This window comes from Panthera pardus, unplaced genomic scaffold, assembly GCF_024362965.1.
Source record: "Panthera pardus isolate Hobbes unplaced genomic scaffold, ASM2436296v1 HiC_scaffold_8, whole genome shotgun sequence".
In the NCBI taxonomy this organism is placed as follows: Eukaryota; Metazoa; Chordata; class Mammalia; order Carnivora; family Felidae; genus Panthera; species Panthera pardus.
This window is the reverse complement of record NW_026527013.1, coordinates 108396656-108416212: the sequence shown is the minus strand read 5'-3', so window position 1 is coordinate 108416212 and position 19557 is coordinate 108396656. Positions and strand designations below refer to the sequence as shown.

The 19557-nt window shown below is 36.7% G+C and overlaps 1 long non-coding RNA gene across 4 annotated transcripts in view; it reads left to right on the top strand.

The window, feature by feature from the left end:
- The window catches only part of LOC109263772 (uncharacterized), a 220655-nt gene that overhangs the window by 140896 nt on the left and 60202 nt on the right, over nucleotides 1-19557 (top strand). For all 4 annotated transcript variants that reach the window (XR_008420451.1, XR_002078385.2, XR_008420450.1 and 1 more), the window contains one exon: nucleotides 8990-9166. This is a non-coding gene — a long non-coding RNA (uncharacterized LOC109263772). The remainder of the gene's footprint in view (nucleotides 1-8989; nucleotides 9167-19557) is intronic.

The following is a 19557-nucleotide window of genomic DNA, read 5'->3' as shown; positions in this document are numbered from 1 at the left end:
GAGTTCTACCATTCATAAACCTAAACTTCCACTGGTGAAAAATCAGATTAGTGTTTTGGCAGCCTTGTTACAGGGTGACACAAATTTTATATGGATAGGAAGGAAGGACCACAATACTTACTTAGGGTCTTGTGATGTGCAGGGGTTTTATGTTATCACTCCACATTAAGGGAGTCAGTAATGGAATGTCAGGATTGCGTAGTTACTCCTTGTGAATTCTGTCCTTTAGCCCTGCTCCCTTACAAATGAACCTACCCTTTCAAGTATTCCCTTGCAAACAGCAGTGACATATGGCATCAACTGTTCAAGTGAGAGAAATAGTGTGGTCACAGTGGGAGGCGATCAGCCAAAACAAATTGGAGGAGAGATGAGAGATTGTGAGACTGAAGGCTCTTGTTTGAACTTGGAGTTGAATGAGACCTGCCTGGGACAAAACTAGCACATGAGACAAATTAAGGAAATAAAATATTTGGAAATGTACTCTTGGAATAATAGGAGACTTCGAGGTCTGGATTTTACCCAGGGCCTGGAATTGGTGGTTCTTTGGTCTAAATGAAACATTCAGTCATTAAAAACTGAACAAATATAGTTAAGTCATGTTTAGAAGGAGAGTTTGACTCACTCTTCAACTCCTAATTCTCTGAAAACAGTATACAATTTTCTAACAATGTGATTTTAATGGTATTGAAGTGAGATTTTATTTTCCAAGTTTTAAGCCATTCTTGACAATTAAACTGAGGGTAGCCATAAACAATCTATGAAGAAAATGCCCATGTTGGGTCAGAAAATCTTAAATTGTGCCCTTGCACTGACATTAGATATTTTATCTCTCTGTTTTAATTTCTTACTGTGTAAATTGGAATTAATCTACTTATTTCACAGAATTAAATGTGATGTTCAATGGGAAAATCTTTTGTGAAGCACAACCTACTATTTAAATGTCATTTATTATCATCAATATTTATAACACTATCCATATTTCTTAAATATTCTTTCTGATGTATGAAGTTCTTCAATTTTGTAAAGCAGCCGTTAAATTGGGAATCTCTTAAAAACACTCATTATTCTTATGCTAAAGATTGGTGGCCAACCACCAAGTCCTTGCTTCTCTTCTTCCACAGCAATAGAATCCGTAGTTGGTAAAGCTCCCAGACTTCCTCAGGGTTAGATGTGGCCAGATGTCTTAGTTTATGTGAGTGAAAGTGACATGTGCCACCTCAGGACAATTTCTTAATACTAGGCAGTGCTTCCTGAGTTTTTCTTTTTTACTGCCAGCAAGTCCTAACCTGAACATACTGACATATCACACATGAAATAGATACCTTAGAGGATGGTGGGAAAAATATACACATCAAACCTGGCTTTCTGGGTCACCCTTTGGACCATACCTGCCTGATACCCTGGAAGTCCCACCTTTAACTATTTTGGTTAGAGAAATAAACTATAGTTTTTAAGCTACTGAATTTTTGATGTCTGTTTGATACAAGAGTTTACTGCCAGTGAAAGAACTATTAAAAATTATACCCATGGTGTTTTGAGATATTTTCATGTTTTCTCTATGATCCCAAGGCTGCCAAATGCTAGGGGGGAAATGAGGAAATGTTCTAAATAATAAAGACTCTCAAATGGGCAGCATGGAATGAATAGCATTGATAACCTACCACTGAATAAATGATAAGAAGTTTGATTTTTTTAATATTGGGATACTTTTATACTTGTAAAATAATTGCAGACGCAGTGCATAGGGTTCCATTTACTTTCACCCAGCTTCCTCTTATATTAACATTTTATGTAACTACAAAACATCAAAAACTAAGACATGAACATCGGTACAATATTATCAACCAAAGTGCAAGTCTGATTCACATTTTACCAGTTCTTTCATCACTGTTCTTTCTCTGTTCCACATCTAATCCAGGATTCCATGTTGCACTGACATGCCAATGTAGTCTCCTCTCATCTGTGAGTCCTCTGTCTTTTCCTGTCTTTTATGACCTTGACACATTTGAGGTGTGCTGTTCAACTATTTTGTACAAGGTCCTTCAACTTGGGTTTGTCCACTGTTTTCTCATGATTAGATTGAAGTCATAAATTAATGAAAAGAATATCACAGAAGTGATGTGTCCTTCTCAGTACATAGTATCAGGGGGTCCATGGAGTCAATATATATGACTGGTAATGTTAACCATAATTCCTTGACTGTGGTAGTGTCTGCTAAAGTTTTTCATTCTAAATTTACTTTTTTTTCCCTATTGTAATTACTAAATTCTGTGGAGGCATAATATCCAAATATCCTCTTTCAGCTAAAACTTTCACCCACCCATTTTAGTATCCATCTGTGGATTTTGTCTGTGGCAAGTTTTACATTTAGTTTTACATTTAGCATTCTAATGGTAGTTTTCTATTTTCTCTTAGTACTTTCAAATTGGTTCATTAACATTCTCTATTTATTTTAGGCAGATATCTAGGAGTGGGATTGCTTGGCCGTAGAGGTATATGCTGAATTTCAAAGAAACTGTCAAACTCTTTTTCTGTTTGGAAATGGCTGAGGCATTTTGTGATCTTGACAGCAGTGTCTGAGAGTTTAGCAGCATGCTGACCAATTTTTGGTATTGCTAATTGTTTGAATGTTAGACATTCTCATAGATGTGTAATGGTGTCTTTCTGTGGCTTTAATTTGTGTGTCCCTGATGACTAATGATCTTGAACATTTTTTTTCCTTTTATTAGAGAGAGAGGTGGGGTGCTGGGGTGCGGCAGAGAGAGGGAGAGCGCTCTGTAAGGGGCTGGAACTTGTGAATCCTGGGATCATGACCTGAGCTGAAATTAAGAGTCTGAGGCCTAACTGACTGAGCCATCCAGGTGCTCTGAACATCTTTTCATATGCTTATTCCTATTCTAGCTTCAAAATCTGTTCCTTAAAAATAAGTTAGTAAAGGGGCGCCTGGGTGGCTCAGTCAGCTAAGCAACTGACTCTTGATTTTAGCTCAGGTTCGTGAGTTTGAGCCTTGCTTTGGGCTCTGAGTTGATATTGTGGAGCCTGCTTGGAATTCTCTCACTCCTCTTTTTCTGTCTCTCCCCCCACTCACACACTTTATCTCTCTCTTAAAATAAATAAATAAATTTTTAAAAATTAAACTTAAAAAAATGAGTTAGAGACTTAAAAAAAATTCATACCCTGCAGAAACTGAACTAATGGAGAATTCACAAAGACATTGTTAAACTAAACTTGAAATAAGTGTTACTTATTTCAAGAGAAAGAAATGTCAAAATCAGAACTAAGGAAGATGGTAGGACCCTTCAGTTTTTACATTCCTCAGTGACCTGAGAGAGTTCCTAACAAATCCCATCTAGGCTTGCTTACTATTAGTACAAGAACAGTGTATGAATATAAGTATATAAGTAAACTTAGTGTGTGTTGTGGACACAATGGTCATATAATGATAGAATATGGAATCTGAAAGAGATCTAGATACTTGGACCATCTTTTTCTATTTAACCAGATGCTAGTGATAATCTGGACCATAATAAAACGTCTCTTGCCTAGTTCTTAGTGTTGTGTGTTTTTTGTTTCCCTCCTAATTTTTACATAGCTTTTATATCCATATTTGGTGTTTCCCTCATACCTATCTAGGCAATTCTTTTTTTTTTTTAATGTTTATTTAGTTTTGAGAGACAGAGACAGAGAGCGAGGGGCAGAAAGAATGGGAGACAGAGAATCCCAAGCAGGTTCCACACCGCCAGCTCTGAGCTGGATGTGAGGTTCAAACTAAAGAACTGTGAGATCATGACCTGAGCCAAAACCAAGAGTCAAGATGCTAAGCCAACTGGCTGTCCCTTTCTAGGCAATTCTTAAGCCTTATCACCTGGAAGAGTAACTGATCCTGAAATGTCCTTGGGGCCTTTATTAACTAGGGGGAGGATACAATAATCCAGGAGAGAGCACAGGGTCCTTTGACTTACTCAGAGAGTGCCAGTCAGCATCTGAGACCATAAACAGCTTTCATTCATTCATCTAGTAAATATCTACCAAGCATCTGTGTCAGGCCCTAAACTAGGCACTCAGATGACCATAGTAAATAAAATAAAGGTATTTTCCTGCTCCTAGTGACCTTTACATTTAATTTATTAATGTGTGTGTGTGTGTGTGTGTGTATGGAGATATATATATATATATATATATATATATATATATATATATATATAGAGAGAGAGAGAGAGAGAGAGAGAGAGAGAGAGAGAAAGAAAGATATTTCTTTTTAAGAATGTGTTAGTGTTTCTCAGCCCAGGTACATACCCGTGGCAAAGGTGCATGTTGGATGACACAACTATGACAGGTTTCTTTAAGGAAAAAGAGGTAATAATCATTTTAGATGCTTACTTCCTGAGTGAACAGATGTGCATATTTTCAGCAAATTGTTGAGATACTTCCTGTTGTAAAGCAGTTCTTAAAGACTTGGAAGAGTTATTTGCTTACATCAGATTTTAGGAAGTAATTCATAGAAGAACAATTCAAATACAAGGCTTAATATTGTTCCTCAAGCTACACCCTTTCTCCCTTCTTGCAGAAAAACACTGCCCAGACTTCCTATTAAATACAATCTTTTCCTAAAAGAAGGTGAGTGGTATCAATTTTGAAACAATGGAATGCCATCTGGGATGGTCGTTTATAGAAGAGAAGCTAAAAATGAAAATTATCATTAGGGAAACTGAACATACAGAAAATGAAGAGTATTTCATTAGATTCTAACAAACTACTTATAATCTTATTCAAAACATAAAATCTTATTCAAAACTTTTGAAATGAAAATCCAAGCAAAACAGAGTAATACACAGATAAATATTCTCTAAAGTATATATGCATATATACCTATACGTGTATATATGTATATTATACATATTTATCACACATATCATTATATAACATATAAATGAAGTATATGTATTTTTATATACACATACCATATATATATTTATATCATATATATAAACAGGATATATTTATGGAATGTTTCTGAATCTTCAAACATGATTTTGTATAAGGGACATAGAAATTTACAAATAAAGAAGAAAATAATTTTAAACACTTTAAAATAATTCAACATTAATTTTGAAAAGGTTATTCAACTGCTATCTTTTTGTGAACTTTTAATAAAATATAGTTTTCAACTTGCTGAAATTTCTGGTCACTCTTGTGAATGCTTATGACTTACATTTTTTATATTTCCTTCAAAGTTCTATGCTTAAATCATAAAAATATTTTTAAATTACTCATGGAAAATAATTTACTGGAAATATGTTAGCTGAAAGACATGGAAGTCTGGATGAATCTCACATACACTACAAAGAACTGTGTGGCCATGTGTATTCAAACTCTGGCAGTCATCTTTGTATGCACTGAAATATGAATATTCATCCTTTGTGTTTCACTGTGATGTGTGTGACAGTATTATATGCCACCTTGACCTCTGACCATCACCAGAGATTAGAAGGATGTTATGTTGAGTGGCAATAGATTGAATTTCATAGCACACCTTCTTGTGACAAGAAACCATGACCCCCCTGAGATGTAATGAATTAGAGAGTTTTGTGTTTGGAAGTGTCAGGAAATAGGGAGAACTACCTCAGGACCTGCAAGTCAAAGTTTGAGGGAAAATATGTCTAAAAAATAAGAAGAGTAGAAGTATGGGCAAAATAAATATGGAAACAGAAATCATGTGAATAACACCCATTTTAGAAGTTGCTTCCCACATACACTCTGATGTAGCCACTTTTTAATCTCTATGGAAACTTCAAATAAAATGATTCAGTGAAAAGTTGGAGATTTTAGGCAAAGTTAAAAGTATAGGTACAACTGAGATTCCATGAAAACATGTTGCTAAGAAATTTACTGCTATTAACCACTTTCTGCTGTATTCTGGGGGAATGCTTTCCATTCTATATTAGTTATTTACATACCTTTTCTAAAATATTCTTTTTTTCTAGTTTTATAATCACTCTAATTACTGGCTTGTACTTTTAATATTCTTACAAAAATCCAATAAATAATCATTGAGTTCCAAGAATATTTCTTTAAGAAAAGTAAATATAATGCTGAGCTCTCTAAGGTATAAGAAATTTTTTTACATCATCATAAAAATTATCACTTAGAAATGATTTTATGGGTCTTCTATGTATTAATTTATCAGATTTTGGTATATCCCCCAAATATTCATGTTGCATCTGTTACAGGATCATTATATTTGGTTGCTGGAAGGACATACTTTCCATTATCAAAGTTGACTAAATGCAGTCTCTAAAAAAGTACAGAAAGCTTTCTCTTGCCTAATTATTTTCTTCTGTATTACATAAGTGACTTGTTCTTGTGGATAATTCACATTTTTTGTTCAAATTTTACTTGTTTAGCAGGATAGAGATTAACCTTTATATTTGGTTAATATTCATTCCATATTTTATTTCATAATGTTTATTAATAATGCTTAATTTTTGCTTAGACACTTGCTACAGAGAAGAGTGGATGTGCCACATTTGTCAATTTTTGTAAGTTTATAAATGTTTAAATTTTACTTTAAGCAGAAATTACAGAAAGATCAAGGTAATCTGAATTATGTTGTCCTCACTTCTCTGCTTCCTTGACTATGGGGGAGAAAAATTCTCCATTTGATGGACATGGGTATGACCAGGCAACATCAGCCATGGAAACATCAACTGCCATGGGAACAGATGTGGAGAAAATCTGTAATTTAAGATATTAAGTAAACTTGAAGAAGATAAGTCAAGTCATACATGTTTTCCCTAAAATATCAGTTTTTTAAACTATTCTTTGTCAGCTGTGATTCTTTGAGCTATCACTAAGTCACCTTGATTTATTTTATGTACATAATACCTTTGGAGGTAGTAAGAGTCATGCCTTGTTTCTTCTCCCTTTCCATCAATTTCCTTATTAATTGTTTTCTCTTTTCTGGCACCAATTTTTGCAACTGCTAATCTCATTTAAACTTTTCTTTTTTAAGTGCTTCTAAGGCTCTAAAAAGAAGCTCGCAGATGCTAGAACGAAGTTCAGGAAAGGACTAGAATGCAGCAACTAGATTTGCCTGTTCAAGGTAGGCCAAAGGCATCTAGGCCAAGTCCCAGTTTGATTGCAGGGGATACAAAATGAAAAGGGCTCTCTGGCTTTGAGAATTTTACACACACTCAGAAAAAAATAATAAATTATATTTCCATATTACCTTAATAATTCCAAAAATTAGTAATTTTCAACTTTTTTGGAAGTGGGACGTAGAATAGATGATGTTAAAATGCATCACACTGCTATGGGAATATACAGAGTCACAAGTATTTCTATTCCACTAGTTGCTAGTTGTAATTCCAAGGCGTTGGTTGTTACCAGAGAGGCTCTAACAGATTGGTGACTAGATACTGTGGAGGTCAACAATTCTTGCTGATACATTTCAAGTATTAGGACTAGACTCTGGTCTGTGAAGAAACACGGTTAATGTAAATAGGACCAAACATTTTGGTGGAACTGAAGTATCAGGCCAGTATTGAGAAAGGAGGAGGACTGAAACACAGCCAAATAAACCATGCACCCACCTACCAAAAAGTGCTATAGAGGTCAAGGACTTGGTCTTAAACCTAAGACAGGAATTTTGAATTTAGAACTATAATTTATGGTCAGAAAGGATCTAGTAAACTCCAGTGATGTGAAAACAAGTCATGGTTTAGATTTCCTCTTAACTAAAGGCTGGACTTGCTGAGGACTTCAGGGACAATCAACACTGTGTATGTATGTGTGTGTGTGTGTGTGTGTGTGTGTGTGTGTATATATATACATATATATATATATACATATATATATACATATATATATATACATATATATATATATATGTATATATATATATATATCAGTATATATACTGTATTCTTAAATGCCATCCAGGAAATGCTCAGATCATCCAAAAAAAATTCCAGGATAGCCCTGTAAAGGAGTGATTAATATTATTCTCTCCTAAATCATGGGTAATTTAACGTAGAGAAGAAAAAAATGCATTATTTGTCATGCTTTATCCTGTGTTTGAGCAACACTGAGCAACTACATCAACCCCCTCTCAAATTAATTGATTTCTTGTTTACTGATATATTGATGGAGAAATTAAAAGAAGTATTATTTACATGTTATTAAGCTAACAAATATGGCCAAATTAATTAATTGTGGGTAACACTTGAGAAATTCTCTCCATCCCATTCCTGCTATAGAACTATAAGGTATGGGGCACCTGGTGGTTTAGTGAGTTAAACATCCTACTGTTGATTTCAGCTCAAGTTATGATGTTACAGTTCATGAGTTCAAGCCCCACATTGGACTCCAAGCTGGGAGTTGGGAGCCTGCTTGGAATTCTCTCTCTCTCTCTCTCTCTCTCTCTCTCTCTCTCTCCCTCCCCCTCTACCCCTCCCCTACCCCTCTCTCTCTCAAATAAATAAACTTCACAAAAAGAACTATAAGCTATGAGCAATAAGGAAAGGAAGGATATTTTCAACTTGACACCTACAGGGAAGCCAGCATATCATGAAACTGAATCATGGCGCAAGGAGACAATCTGCACATCGCTTTTCTCTACTTAACTTCAAATGTTTGTCACAAAACAACGCCCAACCAGCACCATATAACTCCCTGTTAACTGTCAGTAAGATAAGGCTAAAAGGTTTCTACCTCTGATTTCTCCCCCAGAAAGAGTACCATTCTAATTTCATGACTCCTGGTTTACATTCAGTATATAAGCATTTGAATATCGTTCTTGTTTTATGTGTATATTTGAATAACTCTTTATATTGACATACTTTCAAGAAAAATCTTCTTTAGAAATCTGAACAAGATGTTCAAAAATGCAAAACTGGTTTTTAGTAAACCAAGTTAAACTTAAAAGTGATGCTGTGTGGAAAAGAGCAACAAAATGTTTCCTAGCGGTTATGTACGATTGTTTTATTAGGTTTGATAAGACTAAACAGTCCAAAGATTTGACAGTCCTGACACCTGGCATATGAAAGATGGAATTCCTGAATGGAAATTATTCTTATTGAACTTCTCTGAAGAGTTTGGCTGGAAAGAAGTATCTTTTCCAACGCCAGTACATTCTCGGCGCTCCTTCAACTGGCTGAAAAATGAGGTACTGAATTCTTTGCTTAATAGGAAATCTACTGTTGTTTTAATACATTTTTTTGGAAGCCTTTTTTTTTAAATTTCTGTCATCACATTTCCTTTGTGGAAATAAATATGACACCATATGGGAAAAAATGTTATAGCTCCATATGTATAGAATAATATTCTGAATTTAAAGATGAACTAGCTCTAACCTCCATTTAATGATCAGAAAAATGTTGAAAATAAATACCCATACAGTTTATATGCTTCATGATTGCTATGCAAAACACCAAGGTAATATGGCTACTCTGTACTTGGCTGTGTTTAGGTAAAATCAGAACTGTTTATAACATGAATAATAAGGTATTTTTATGCGGCTACATTATTTATCTTACTGGTTCTACTGTGTGATGCACAACAGACTCGTACAGACTTGTACTGTAGTTCAGATAGTCATATACAATATAGCTCAAAGAAGTGATTCCTATTCTTTCACCTATGACTTAAAAAAATGTAAGACAGAAAACCAAATAAAAAGAGGTTCATAAATCACAACAGTATAGATGTTGAAAAGGAAAAGTGGGTGTTTTTTGTTTTGGGCCTGTCAGTTTATCACATGAATTTTTAAGTTATGAAACATATAAAGAATAGCTTCATAATTGAAAACAAAAAAGGAGAATATGGATTAATTGAACAAAAAAAATAAAGGATTCTGCAGAATTTAGAGCTCATTAGAGGAAGGTATCCATTTTGGAAAGTATAAGACACAAAAGTATTTTGTGATTCTGGAATACTTTCTCTTTTCAGCCCAAGGCTCAATCATAGGAGGCACTATAGAACCAATACTTGGGGTAGAGAGCTAACAGGTATATTGAAACATCTGCCTCTTTAACCCATGAAGTATGTTCCATGAGTCCAATATGGTAGTAGGTGATGGACCAGAATTCATGAGTCCCCAAAACAATGAGCTGAGGGAAATTCTAACCTAGAGGTGACTAACATGTCATATCAAAACAACTCTACTGGCAGAGAATGCTCTTCCTCCTGAGATACCCATTTTATCTTTGATCCAAACATGATCTTCCTTTATGTTTTGCTCATTTTTCTCTGATCATAGAGAAGCATTTATCTCCTATTTGTCTCATGTCTCCTGTTTCATATGGTAGTTTCAAATAGGTGAAGATAGTCAAGTTCCTCAGCCTATGTGTCCAATGGAACCCTGTATTCTCCAGAGAAAACATTGTCAGCTCTTGACGTCATTTTTTAAATGTGAATTCTTGTCATATTTGTTCCCCATCTTATTCCACATCTTTAAATGAGTTCAAAAGTTGTTCACACCAATACATTTTAAAATGTGTCAATCAAGATACTCCAAATGCACTCCAATTTTTATAGAGGATCAGAACACTATCACTATCTCACTTACATTAGCTGTTATTGGAAACTAACATTTGTCCTCAAAATTTACAGTGAAACACTTTCCTCCCATATTGCCAGTCTCATCAACAGAATTACCTTCTTGCCATTAATGAACTCTCTCTGTATATATATATATAGGGGCAAATTCTATGACAACCTAAACCAATAAAACACGAGAAAAATAATTTTGAATTGGACTAGATGAATGTTCCTCATGTTTGAGGGAGGTTAGTGCCATGATTAGTTATCCATTTGGCAGTTGAAATATTTCTTTCCTTTTCCTTGCCATGATTTATGTATAAGACAGCAAAAATAATACTCTCATCTATGATAGAGTTCTTTCTCCACATGAGCTTTTCTGCTTGCCAGCTTTCAACTTTACATTTTATCTGAAGTCTCAAGTAACTGACAGCATAGTCGTTTTTTATATGCTTTCCCATTCCAATACTTGTTTCAATTCCACACTTCTGTTAAGAGGCAGGTATCACGCTTCAGTTCTGAGCCCCCAGGCAAGTGTTTCAGAATTGTCCTTACCTTCCTCTTTTGTGAATTGAAAAATAAATGGCTCACCAGTGGTAAAGAGGTTCTTCTTTTGTGATTCTTCATTGCATTATTTATACTTTGGCACATAAATAAGGCTCAGATATAATCACTTGATATCAGATATTAGAGAAAGAAGAGGAAAAGAAAGGGGAAAAACCCCAAAAACTTAAGGATGACGATGTCAGAGTATCTCTGGGAATAGCCACAGATTGGTAATTGTGATTATTGGTTTTGTTATATTCATCCTCAATAAGTTTTTAAATTTCCTTTTGAATGAACACAGTATGTCCAAGGAATGTCACTGTAGTGCCAAAGATTTACCATTCTTTGAAGATGCTGTCAGAGCTTTCAGATACGTTGAATATTAGGATAAGGATGTTTTTAAACTCTCAGTCTCCTGGCTCCTTTTGTAGGCTCCAGACTACAGCTGATCTAGGCTAGAGATTTATGTTTAAGCAAGTGAAGAGTTCTAATTAAAATCTTGCTCTGGACATGTTAATAACTGAAATAAGACAGTGTTTGTGATAAAATGATCAATTACATACAGATGAGCAGAAAATCAAGGGGCCTGTTGAAGTTTTGTCCAAAAATGGGGAAGAGGTGTTCTATTGAATAACATTTAAAGGGGCTGTAGGAAACAAAAGTAAAGTTGCATTTTGCTGAGTTACTAATTCATGATTCTTGCTACTTTGGAGGGTTGGCAAGACCTCAAAAGGTAATAGTTTTAAGACACTCCGAAGAAGACCAGATTGTGGGCAAATTTGGGCAAAATGCCCTCTAGCAAGTCTGGTGAGGTCTTACCCTCAGGAGACCGTTCCCACATGATCAATGTGTATTGACCAATGGAAAACAAAATCCAAAAACTCAGGAGGCCCTCTTCAAATGTTCTTGATTATAAACAGTCCTTGGGACTTGGGAAGCTATAATATGAGAGATCAAATTACTCACCAGAGGCTCCAAGTCAGATGTATTTTGATTTAGAAATATGTTTTGATACCTAAAGTTTATGATTTTATTAAAAAGAAATTATACTTGCTTCATTCTAAAAGGTTTGTGGAGGGATTCCGGGGTGTCTCAGTCTGTTAAGTCTCCAACTCTTGATTTCAGCCCAGGTCATGATTTCACAGTTCGTGAGTTCGAGCCCTGCATCAGGTTCTGTGCTGACCGTGTAGAGCCGTGCAGAGCCTGCTCTGTACCTCTGGCTCTGTTCCTCCCCCACTTATGTGTGTGTTCTCTCTCTCTCTCTCTCTCTCTCTCTCTCTCTCTCCAAATAAATAAACTCTAAAAAAAAACTTGTGGAATAGAAGGAAATGCATGGCAGTAGTTGAGTCAGGACACACTGGGTCAAAAGGTCTTTGGATGGGCATGTGTCAGCTGTGGGGAAGTTCTGTCGGTGATGTCTAAAGACAAGTCATAAACAGCCTGGGCTTTCTGTGCATTGCTCTATCTCCATGGCTGCTAGGATGCATGGCCCTGTCTACTGTGTAGTTATACACAGCACAAATGCTGCACGGGCATTTTAGATTTCTGATCTTGATTCACTTTCCTCTCTGGCCAATTCTCTGTGAGTGGTTATTTTTTTATCCTTAATAGTCAGAGTTTTGTGCCTCTAGAAATATACTACAATTTTATGGCTCTTTCCGATGAGTGAATTTTTCAGCAACCATATGGTGTGGCTGGCTCTGACTCTGTCCAACTCTAATGACCTTCAGAATCTGTGCAGCAGCTTGTTCATTCCGATCTTTCTTAAGCCTTGCTGTATGGATTGCAGTCTTTGATAAGTCAAGTTGTTGAGTTATCATTCTCTTCCAGAAGGTTTAAATAAGAGAGTTTGAAAGTCATCCTTGGGTTGAGTTTTATTTTTGCACAGTTTGCTCTCTCCTTTGCCATAGGCATAATAAATCTAAGGCATGCCTTGTCATTTTCTTTTTGAATATTTTAGAAAATACTTATTTCTCAAGCCCTTTCATGAGAAGTGCCTAAGATAGTATTACTGTCCCTTCTCACTTGTATGTATTAGAATATTTTCTACCATCATCTCGGTTTATACTTATTGAACCTCATTGAAATGCACTTTTTTCCTTTTTTTCTTTATTTTTAACATAATTTATTGTCAAATTGGCTTACCTGCAACACCCAGTGTTCATCCCAGCATGTGCCCTCCTCAATGTCCATCACCCACTTTCCTCTCTCCCTCATACCCCCATCACTACTTGCTTACTCTTGCAATTATTTCAGAGTTTAAAACAGTAAAATATTAGGTAGTGTCATCAGTTTCTTTTCTAAAGTAAAACTCTTATTTTTATCCACATAATCACTTTAATTAATATTTACTGTATGATTAGCATAGCATATAGTATGAAGAAATTTGATGTGTAGAATGAAACACTACTGTTAGTAATAATAATATTAAATATATTTTAAAAAGGTAAAATTTGTTGAGTGGGTCCTACTTGCAAGGCACCATGGAAGAATTTTACATGTCAGATATCAATTAATTCTCATATATATATGAATGGATTATAGAAAAATGAGATGTGGGAAAATTTGTTCTCTTCACACGGGGCAATAATAAATGTCATGTGGACAATACACAACAAATTCAAAGTTAGGCAGCTTGATTTCTTGAAATTATCCTGACTTTCTGGACAAGATAGAGAAAGATGATTAAAATAAAATATTTCTGGGATACTTGGCTGGCTTAGTTGGTACAGCATATGACTCTTGATCTTGGGGTTGTAAGTTCAAGCCTCATGTTGGGTTTAGAGATTACTTAAAAACAAAATCTTTAAAAAAAAGAATAAAATAAATATTTTTGGTGAGAATAGAGTTTAGCTCATGAAAGGCCTAGTGAGTCTGTCAAATAAAACGGGACTTTATCTTAGGGTAATGTAGATCAGAAAAGGCAGTTAAGTAAGAGGTGACATAATTGGCTGCAGTTTGAGAAAGCTCTATCTGGTAATTGGTGAACTGGAGGCAGGAAAGGTGAGAAATAGTTAAACCTCATTCCCAAGTTTCTGACTTGTGTTGCTTGAGTGAATGGGATATTTATATGACAGTGCAGGAGGAGTGAGGAAGATAATGTACTCAGGTTTGAAAAAGTGGAGTGGCACTGAGGGGAATAGAGGATAGAGTAGAGTTTGACCCTCAGATAGAGATTTGTGCTAGTTCTGGATGGAGTAGAACTGAATGGGGTTCTCCTTTGAGCATTATAAAGCACTGAGATGAGAGAGGCAGGGACTCAGGAGAATTCCAACACAGGCATCCCAGAAGACAGGGAGTTGATAGAGTTGCCTGACAACCATTTTGAACAGTGATGGGAGGAATACCAAAACAAGCAGGTGTTGTGAAAGCCAAGAAAGGCATTTCAGGAGACAGGACGACTGTCGTACATTTTTGAAAAATGCTTTGTAATCTGATGATTGAAAAGATTCTGTTGGTTTTATTACCAATGAGATTGTTGGCAGTGTTGGCATGAGTAACTTCAGTAGAATGATGGATTCCACAAAGCAAGCTGAGTTTGACTGGGGAAACAACTGGGAGGTGAGGAAGCAGAAATAGTAATGTAACAAGTCTTTAAGAAGGTTGTCTGTGAAGCGCAGGAGCAAGGATACGTGCTGGCCTAAAGAGACATGTAAAAATAGTCCCAATGAACTTAGACAAAACGTACTCATAGTTGATTTGGTACCAAGAGAGAAGGCATAGAAAGAGACATAGGTGTATATATTTTGCAAATGCATGTAGTGCGAAGAAGCTTAACTCCTCTGTAATGATACAGCAGATTAGAGAGGGGGGAGGTACTTAAGGAGTTTAGAGAAGTCTCAATTAGCTGTTTGGGGAAAAAGGAAAGCAGTGGATTAGGGTGATGTGAAAGGTAAGGTATGTTGAGGAACAAGTTGGGGCTATAGATCGTGGCAGGGATCTACAAGTTGCTGCCGTTTTCTCCAGAAGAATTTCGCATCCTGGAGAAGGCAAACAACTGCATTTTTTCATGCTTGAGGTTTTTCTATATGGGTGACTGCAGAACTCATATGAGTGGAGAGTGTATTACTAAGAAAGGAGTTGAAAAAACAGATCTTGTTATCTGGTTTGAGTAGCAATAAAAAGCAAGAACTATTTAATAAGCATGAGTTATGTGCCACATGTAAAGGGATAAAGCAATCAGTAAAACAGCTATGGGTCCTGTTCTCAGTCATGTTAGTAGTCATACAAATGTATAATTACCAGTGATATTAATTGCTCTGAAAGAAAATTAAAATATGTGGTGAGAGGCTAAAGGACACATGGTCAAATATTTTAGATCAGATATACTGGAAACACATTCTGAGAATGGGAGCATCACAAAGGAGTCTTACTGCTGAATGTTCTCAGGAGATTTGAGGAGACCTAGGGAAGCAGTACGGGGTTCTGAGAATAGCATGGGAAGCGAGGATCCTTCTCAGTAATACTGAGAAGGTGGGGCGCCATGTGGTTGCACCTGACGTCTTCGCTGATCCTATGGGAAGTCTCGCTGCTGTCATTGCCACTCAAATCTGTCCCAAATTGAGGCCAGGGGACAACGATTTGCATCTTCACATTACACACTCATTGGCTGAAGGTTGTCCCACCGAAAAAGTTTATAATCATGAGCAAATCACTCGCTGCTACAGCTGAGGGAAATTCATAGTGAGGGTCATAGCAGAGAGCTTCTTAGCAGCCCATATTTCCAACAGTTGGGGGTGTTGTGTTAGCCCTAAAGATGGTATTGAAGTGAAGTACCATTTAATTCTTTATAGTCTACTGCTAAGTGATACAGATCCAGTAGCATCTTCTAGGAAGTGTTCTGTATCTGGGAACAGCTCCTCCAGGATCCCTGTTGACTTAGTTTCCTGGGAAACTTCTAAGGAAAGGGTTATCGGATCAATTGTAATCCCTGTTGCTGCATGTGATCTCTTAGCAGTAGCTGATATTCATCACCCTCCTCCATGACATCTCCCAGATTTTGTTTTCTTATTTTTAACTGTTTTGCTTGCTAGGTAGATTTCCTGGTGGAGTGACTGAGATTGTTATCCCCGGAGGATCCCTGGTTACCATGCTATTCTCAGACATTGGCTGCTGTACTTGTTCATTATTTTAAAAACCAGTTATGGAAGCAAGGGAATACCCCATTGCAGCTTCTGAGCACAAAATATATTCATCCTCATTTTGCGGCTTTAAGGTCAGGGTGGGTCTCTTGAAAAGATGCCTGCTGAAATGGTGATTACTTATTTTTCCTGATGTTTTTTTGGCACACGGAACAACTTTGAAAACCAAACTGATTAATATAATTAGGTATATGTAGAAGAGACCCATTCTGCCATTCAGCAGATAAGTAATTTCTGGGTGGTTTTATACATGTCCTATGGTCATGAGCCCATTGCCACAGTTCAGTCGCTATAAAGTTGGTCCTTTTGAGTCATAGTCATGTGGAATTCTGTGTCAATAGATAATACATTTTACTATATGTTTTTAGATATACAGGAAAGGCAAGCGTAGGAAAGACATTTATAATCAGTATATGGATCTGACATGCTGATCTTTCCATGTGGGAGGAGTCCAATGCATAATCAACTTTCTACCAAGTGGTTGAGTGGTCTTCAGGAGGCTGAAATCACATCAGAAGCTCATCATTTGTATCTGTTGTTGGCTAGTTAGACATTCAGCAGGAATAGTGTCCAGAACAGTCTTGGTGAGTGATTGCCCATGAATAACCTCCATCCCTGCCATCATGGAAGCTACATTTATTATCCCTTTGACCCAGCACTGGTTGACCAGTGACAGTGACTGACTGACTTTATATCTTAGTCATTCTCTCTACTTTGTTACTTAAGTTTCTCTCTTAAGTTTATGCTCACTAGTGGCATTAGCATGCAATACAAAATCTTCACACTCTATGCCCTCTCCCAGAAGTCCATCCACGTGTTTCTTCCCTCAGTTTTCATTGTATTATTAAGAAATATACCTCTTGACTGCCTATCTCTTTTATCTACAATAATAATATGTTTTATTAATCCTCTCCACAACTTCGTTGATGGAGTTGTCCTCTTCTACAACGTCATTGTGTTGCTCATTGTGAAAACTGCACCTGTTTTGTTTCTAACAGTTAAGAGCTGCTACCTGCATTCCTATTCTATCATCCCATCATCCCCATCACTTTCATGAGTCCTAGCTTTCCCCCCAACCCCCATCAGCCACCGTCTACAGAGGACATGTTGTACTGAACTTAATGATGACGGTGCTCCTCCCACTAGGCATTCCTTATTCATTTAGTAAATGAAAATTTCCCCAGGCCATCCCATGGAACATATTAAACTGGTAGGTTTTCCAGCCTTAGCTAGTACATGCATTCTAGAATGTTTATATCTCTGAGTCTTTGGAACCCTTCCTCCCTTACCTGTTGCAGCAGTTCTGGCATTTGTACTTCATTAAGGCAGACTATCAATTTTCGTAAGTTTCCAAGAGTCATCTTAGCCATGTATTAGTAATGCCTCCTGGGGTCCTTGCCAGAATTTGAAATATAGTACAGATAAGTATTCCATATCAGTAAACTTTTCCTTATCAGATTTATGTCTGCTTCCCTCAGTGCATCTGAGAATACAGTTCCATGCATTTTTTCCTTGCTCCTGCTGGTATATATCAGCCAGCAGGAACTTCCTCAGTCAAGAGTCCCTCTCTTTCCTTGGCAGACTACTCTCATTCCTCTTCAGGCTATGATAGGATTTGACAGGTTTTTAGTGGTAGGGTTTTAAAATGGTTGCCAGGATGGTAGAAGGGAGTAGATCGTTGAAGAGGTAAGCATTGTCTTGTAAGGCACCTGCCTTACTTGAGGCCTCTGCATAAACTTCTTGCAAGGAGAGCTATTAAGTTCTAATAAAGAGGGTATAGGGTCAATTTTACAGGCCCAACAGGTTCAGGGAGTTTGAGAATTCAAAGTTCTCAACCTAGAAATCCTTGTTCCATATCTTAGGGTCTTTCTCTTTTCCACTTTGGGCTGTGACCTTGGCACAGAAGACCTCGACTACCAATGCAGCCTTGTCAGAAGCTCTGTTATTCTTAAGATAAAGTCATGTATCTGATCCTCTGTTCTGACTTCCCCCTACTGCATGAGATTAGGGTTTCTTTAAATGCAGCCAATGAAGACCTGTAGTTTTGTGTTTTGCATTAAATTGGGAATCAGTGACTGAGCCTGACATTGTCTTTCTTCAGTGAATCAATGGAACTAATCAAGGGCCACCTATTTCCATAGGCATTATAGCTACCAATTTGCTCATTCTGTCCATGTGCTGGAAATATCGTTGCCAATATTGTTCCCTCCTACTGATATCCCATCTTAGTGCATCAACAGTGAATGTTTAAATTAGAGCATGCCAGAGGCTCTCCACACCCCTCCTAACCTCAGTGATGGTGTCTTTATTGTCACTCAGACACTGGGAAATCCAGCTCTAATGTTTCACTTTACACTTGCTTCCTAGTACCATCCTTGATACTATCATAGGCTGGATTCCCTGGAAATAGACTCTGAGAAAAAAATGTATTCTAAAAGTTCATTGGAAAGATTTTAAGGAGATATTCCTGTAAATATGTAGGGAAGACAGTAATGGAAAGAAAGAGATGTTCATCCATCATGAAACAGGCTGAAATCAATAACTGGTGAACATTTGTAAATCAGTTGAAGCAAAGGGACAGACATTTAGACATGGTATAGCCTTCATTGGATGGTCATTTCCAGTGTAATCTGCAATGGTGAGCAGTTGATAGCTGATATCAATTGATAGTCAACAGCAGTTTATCTCACTGCTGAAAAACAGATCTGGATAAAGCATGCAGTATTTATTACGGGAGGATTCAAGGTAGGCTTTGTGCTTTGTGAAGAAATATATAGATTAAGATCATTAACAGGCAATGTAAAGGCAAATGGTGGGAGAAGAGCATTGCAGACAAAAGGAAGACCATGTGTGAAAATTCCAGAGTTAGGAAAGAAGCTGTCCTTCCAAAGGTCTTGAAGACATCAATTGTGAAGAGGAGTAAGCAAGAGAGATTGGCTCAAGACATGTATAGAGAGACAAACAACAGTTAGATCATGTAGGATCCTTTAGAGCATGTTAAAGATTTTGAATCTTAATATGATGGGAGCCATTGAAGAATCAAAAGTCAGAAAGTTTAAGAAGTCGAAGTAACATTATCAGCTCTGACTGGAAAAAAGATCTCTTTGGATGGCAATATGGAGAATTGTTTGGAAAGTCATCAGAATCCAACCAGAAAACCCACATAGTGATTGTGGACATGAAGAACAATGGGAAAATATACAAAAATTTCAAGAGAATCAATATCCATAGGACTAATCCAGTGGATTAGATGTGAATATTGAAGGACAGCGAAGTGTCGAGAAACAGAAACAAAAACAGCATTCTGCCTTGAACACCAGATGTATAGGTA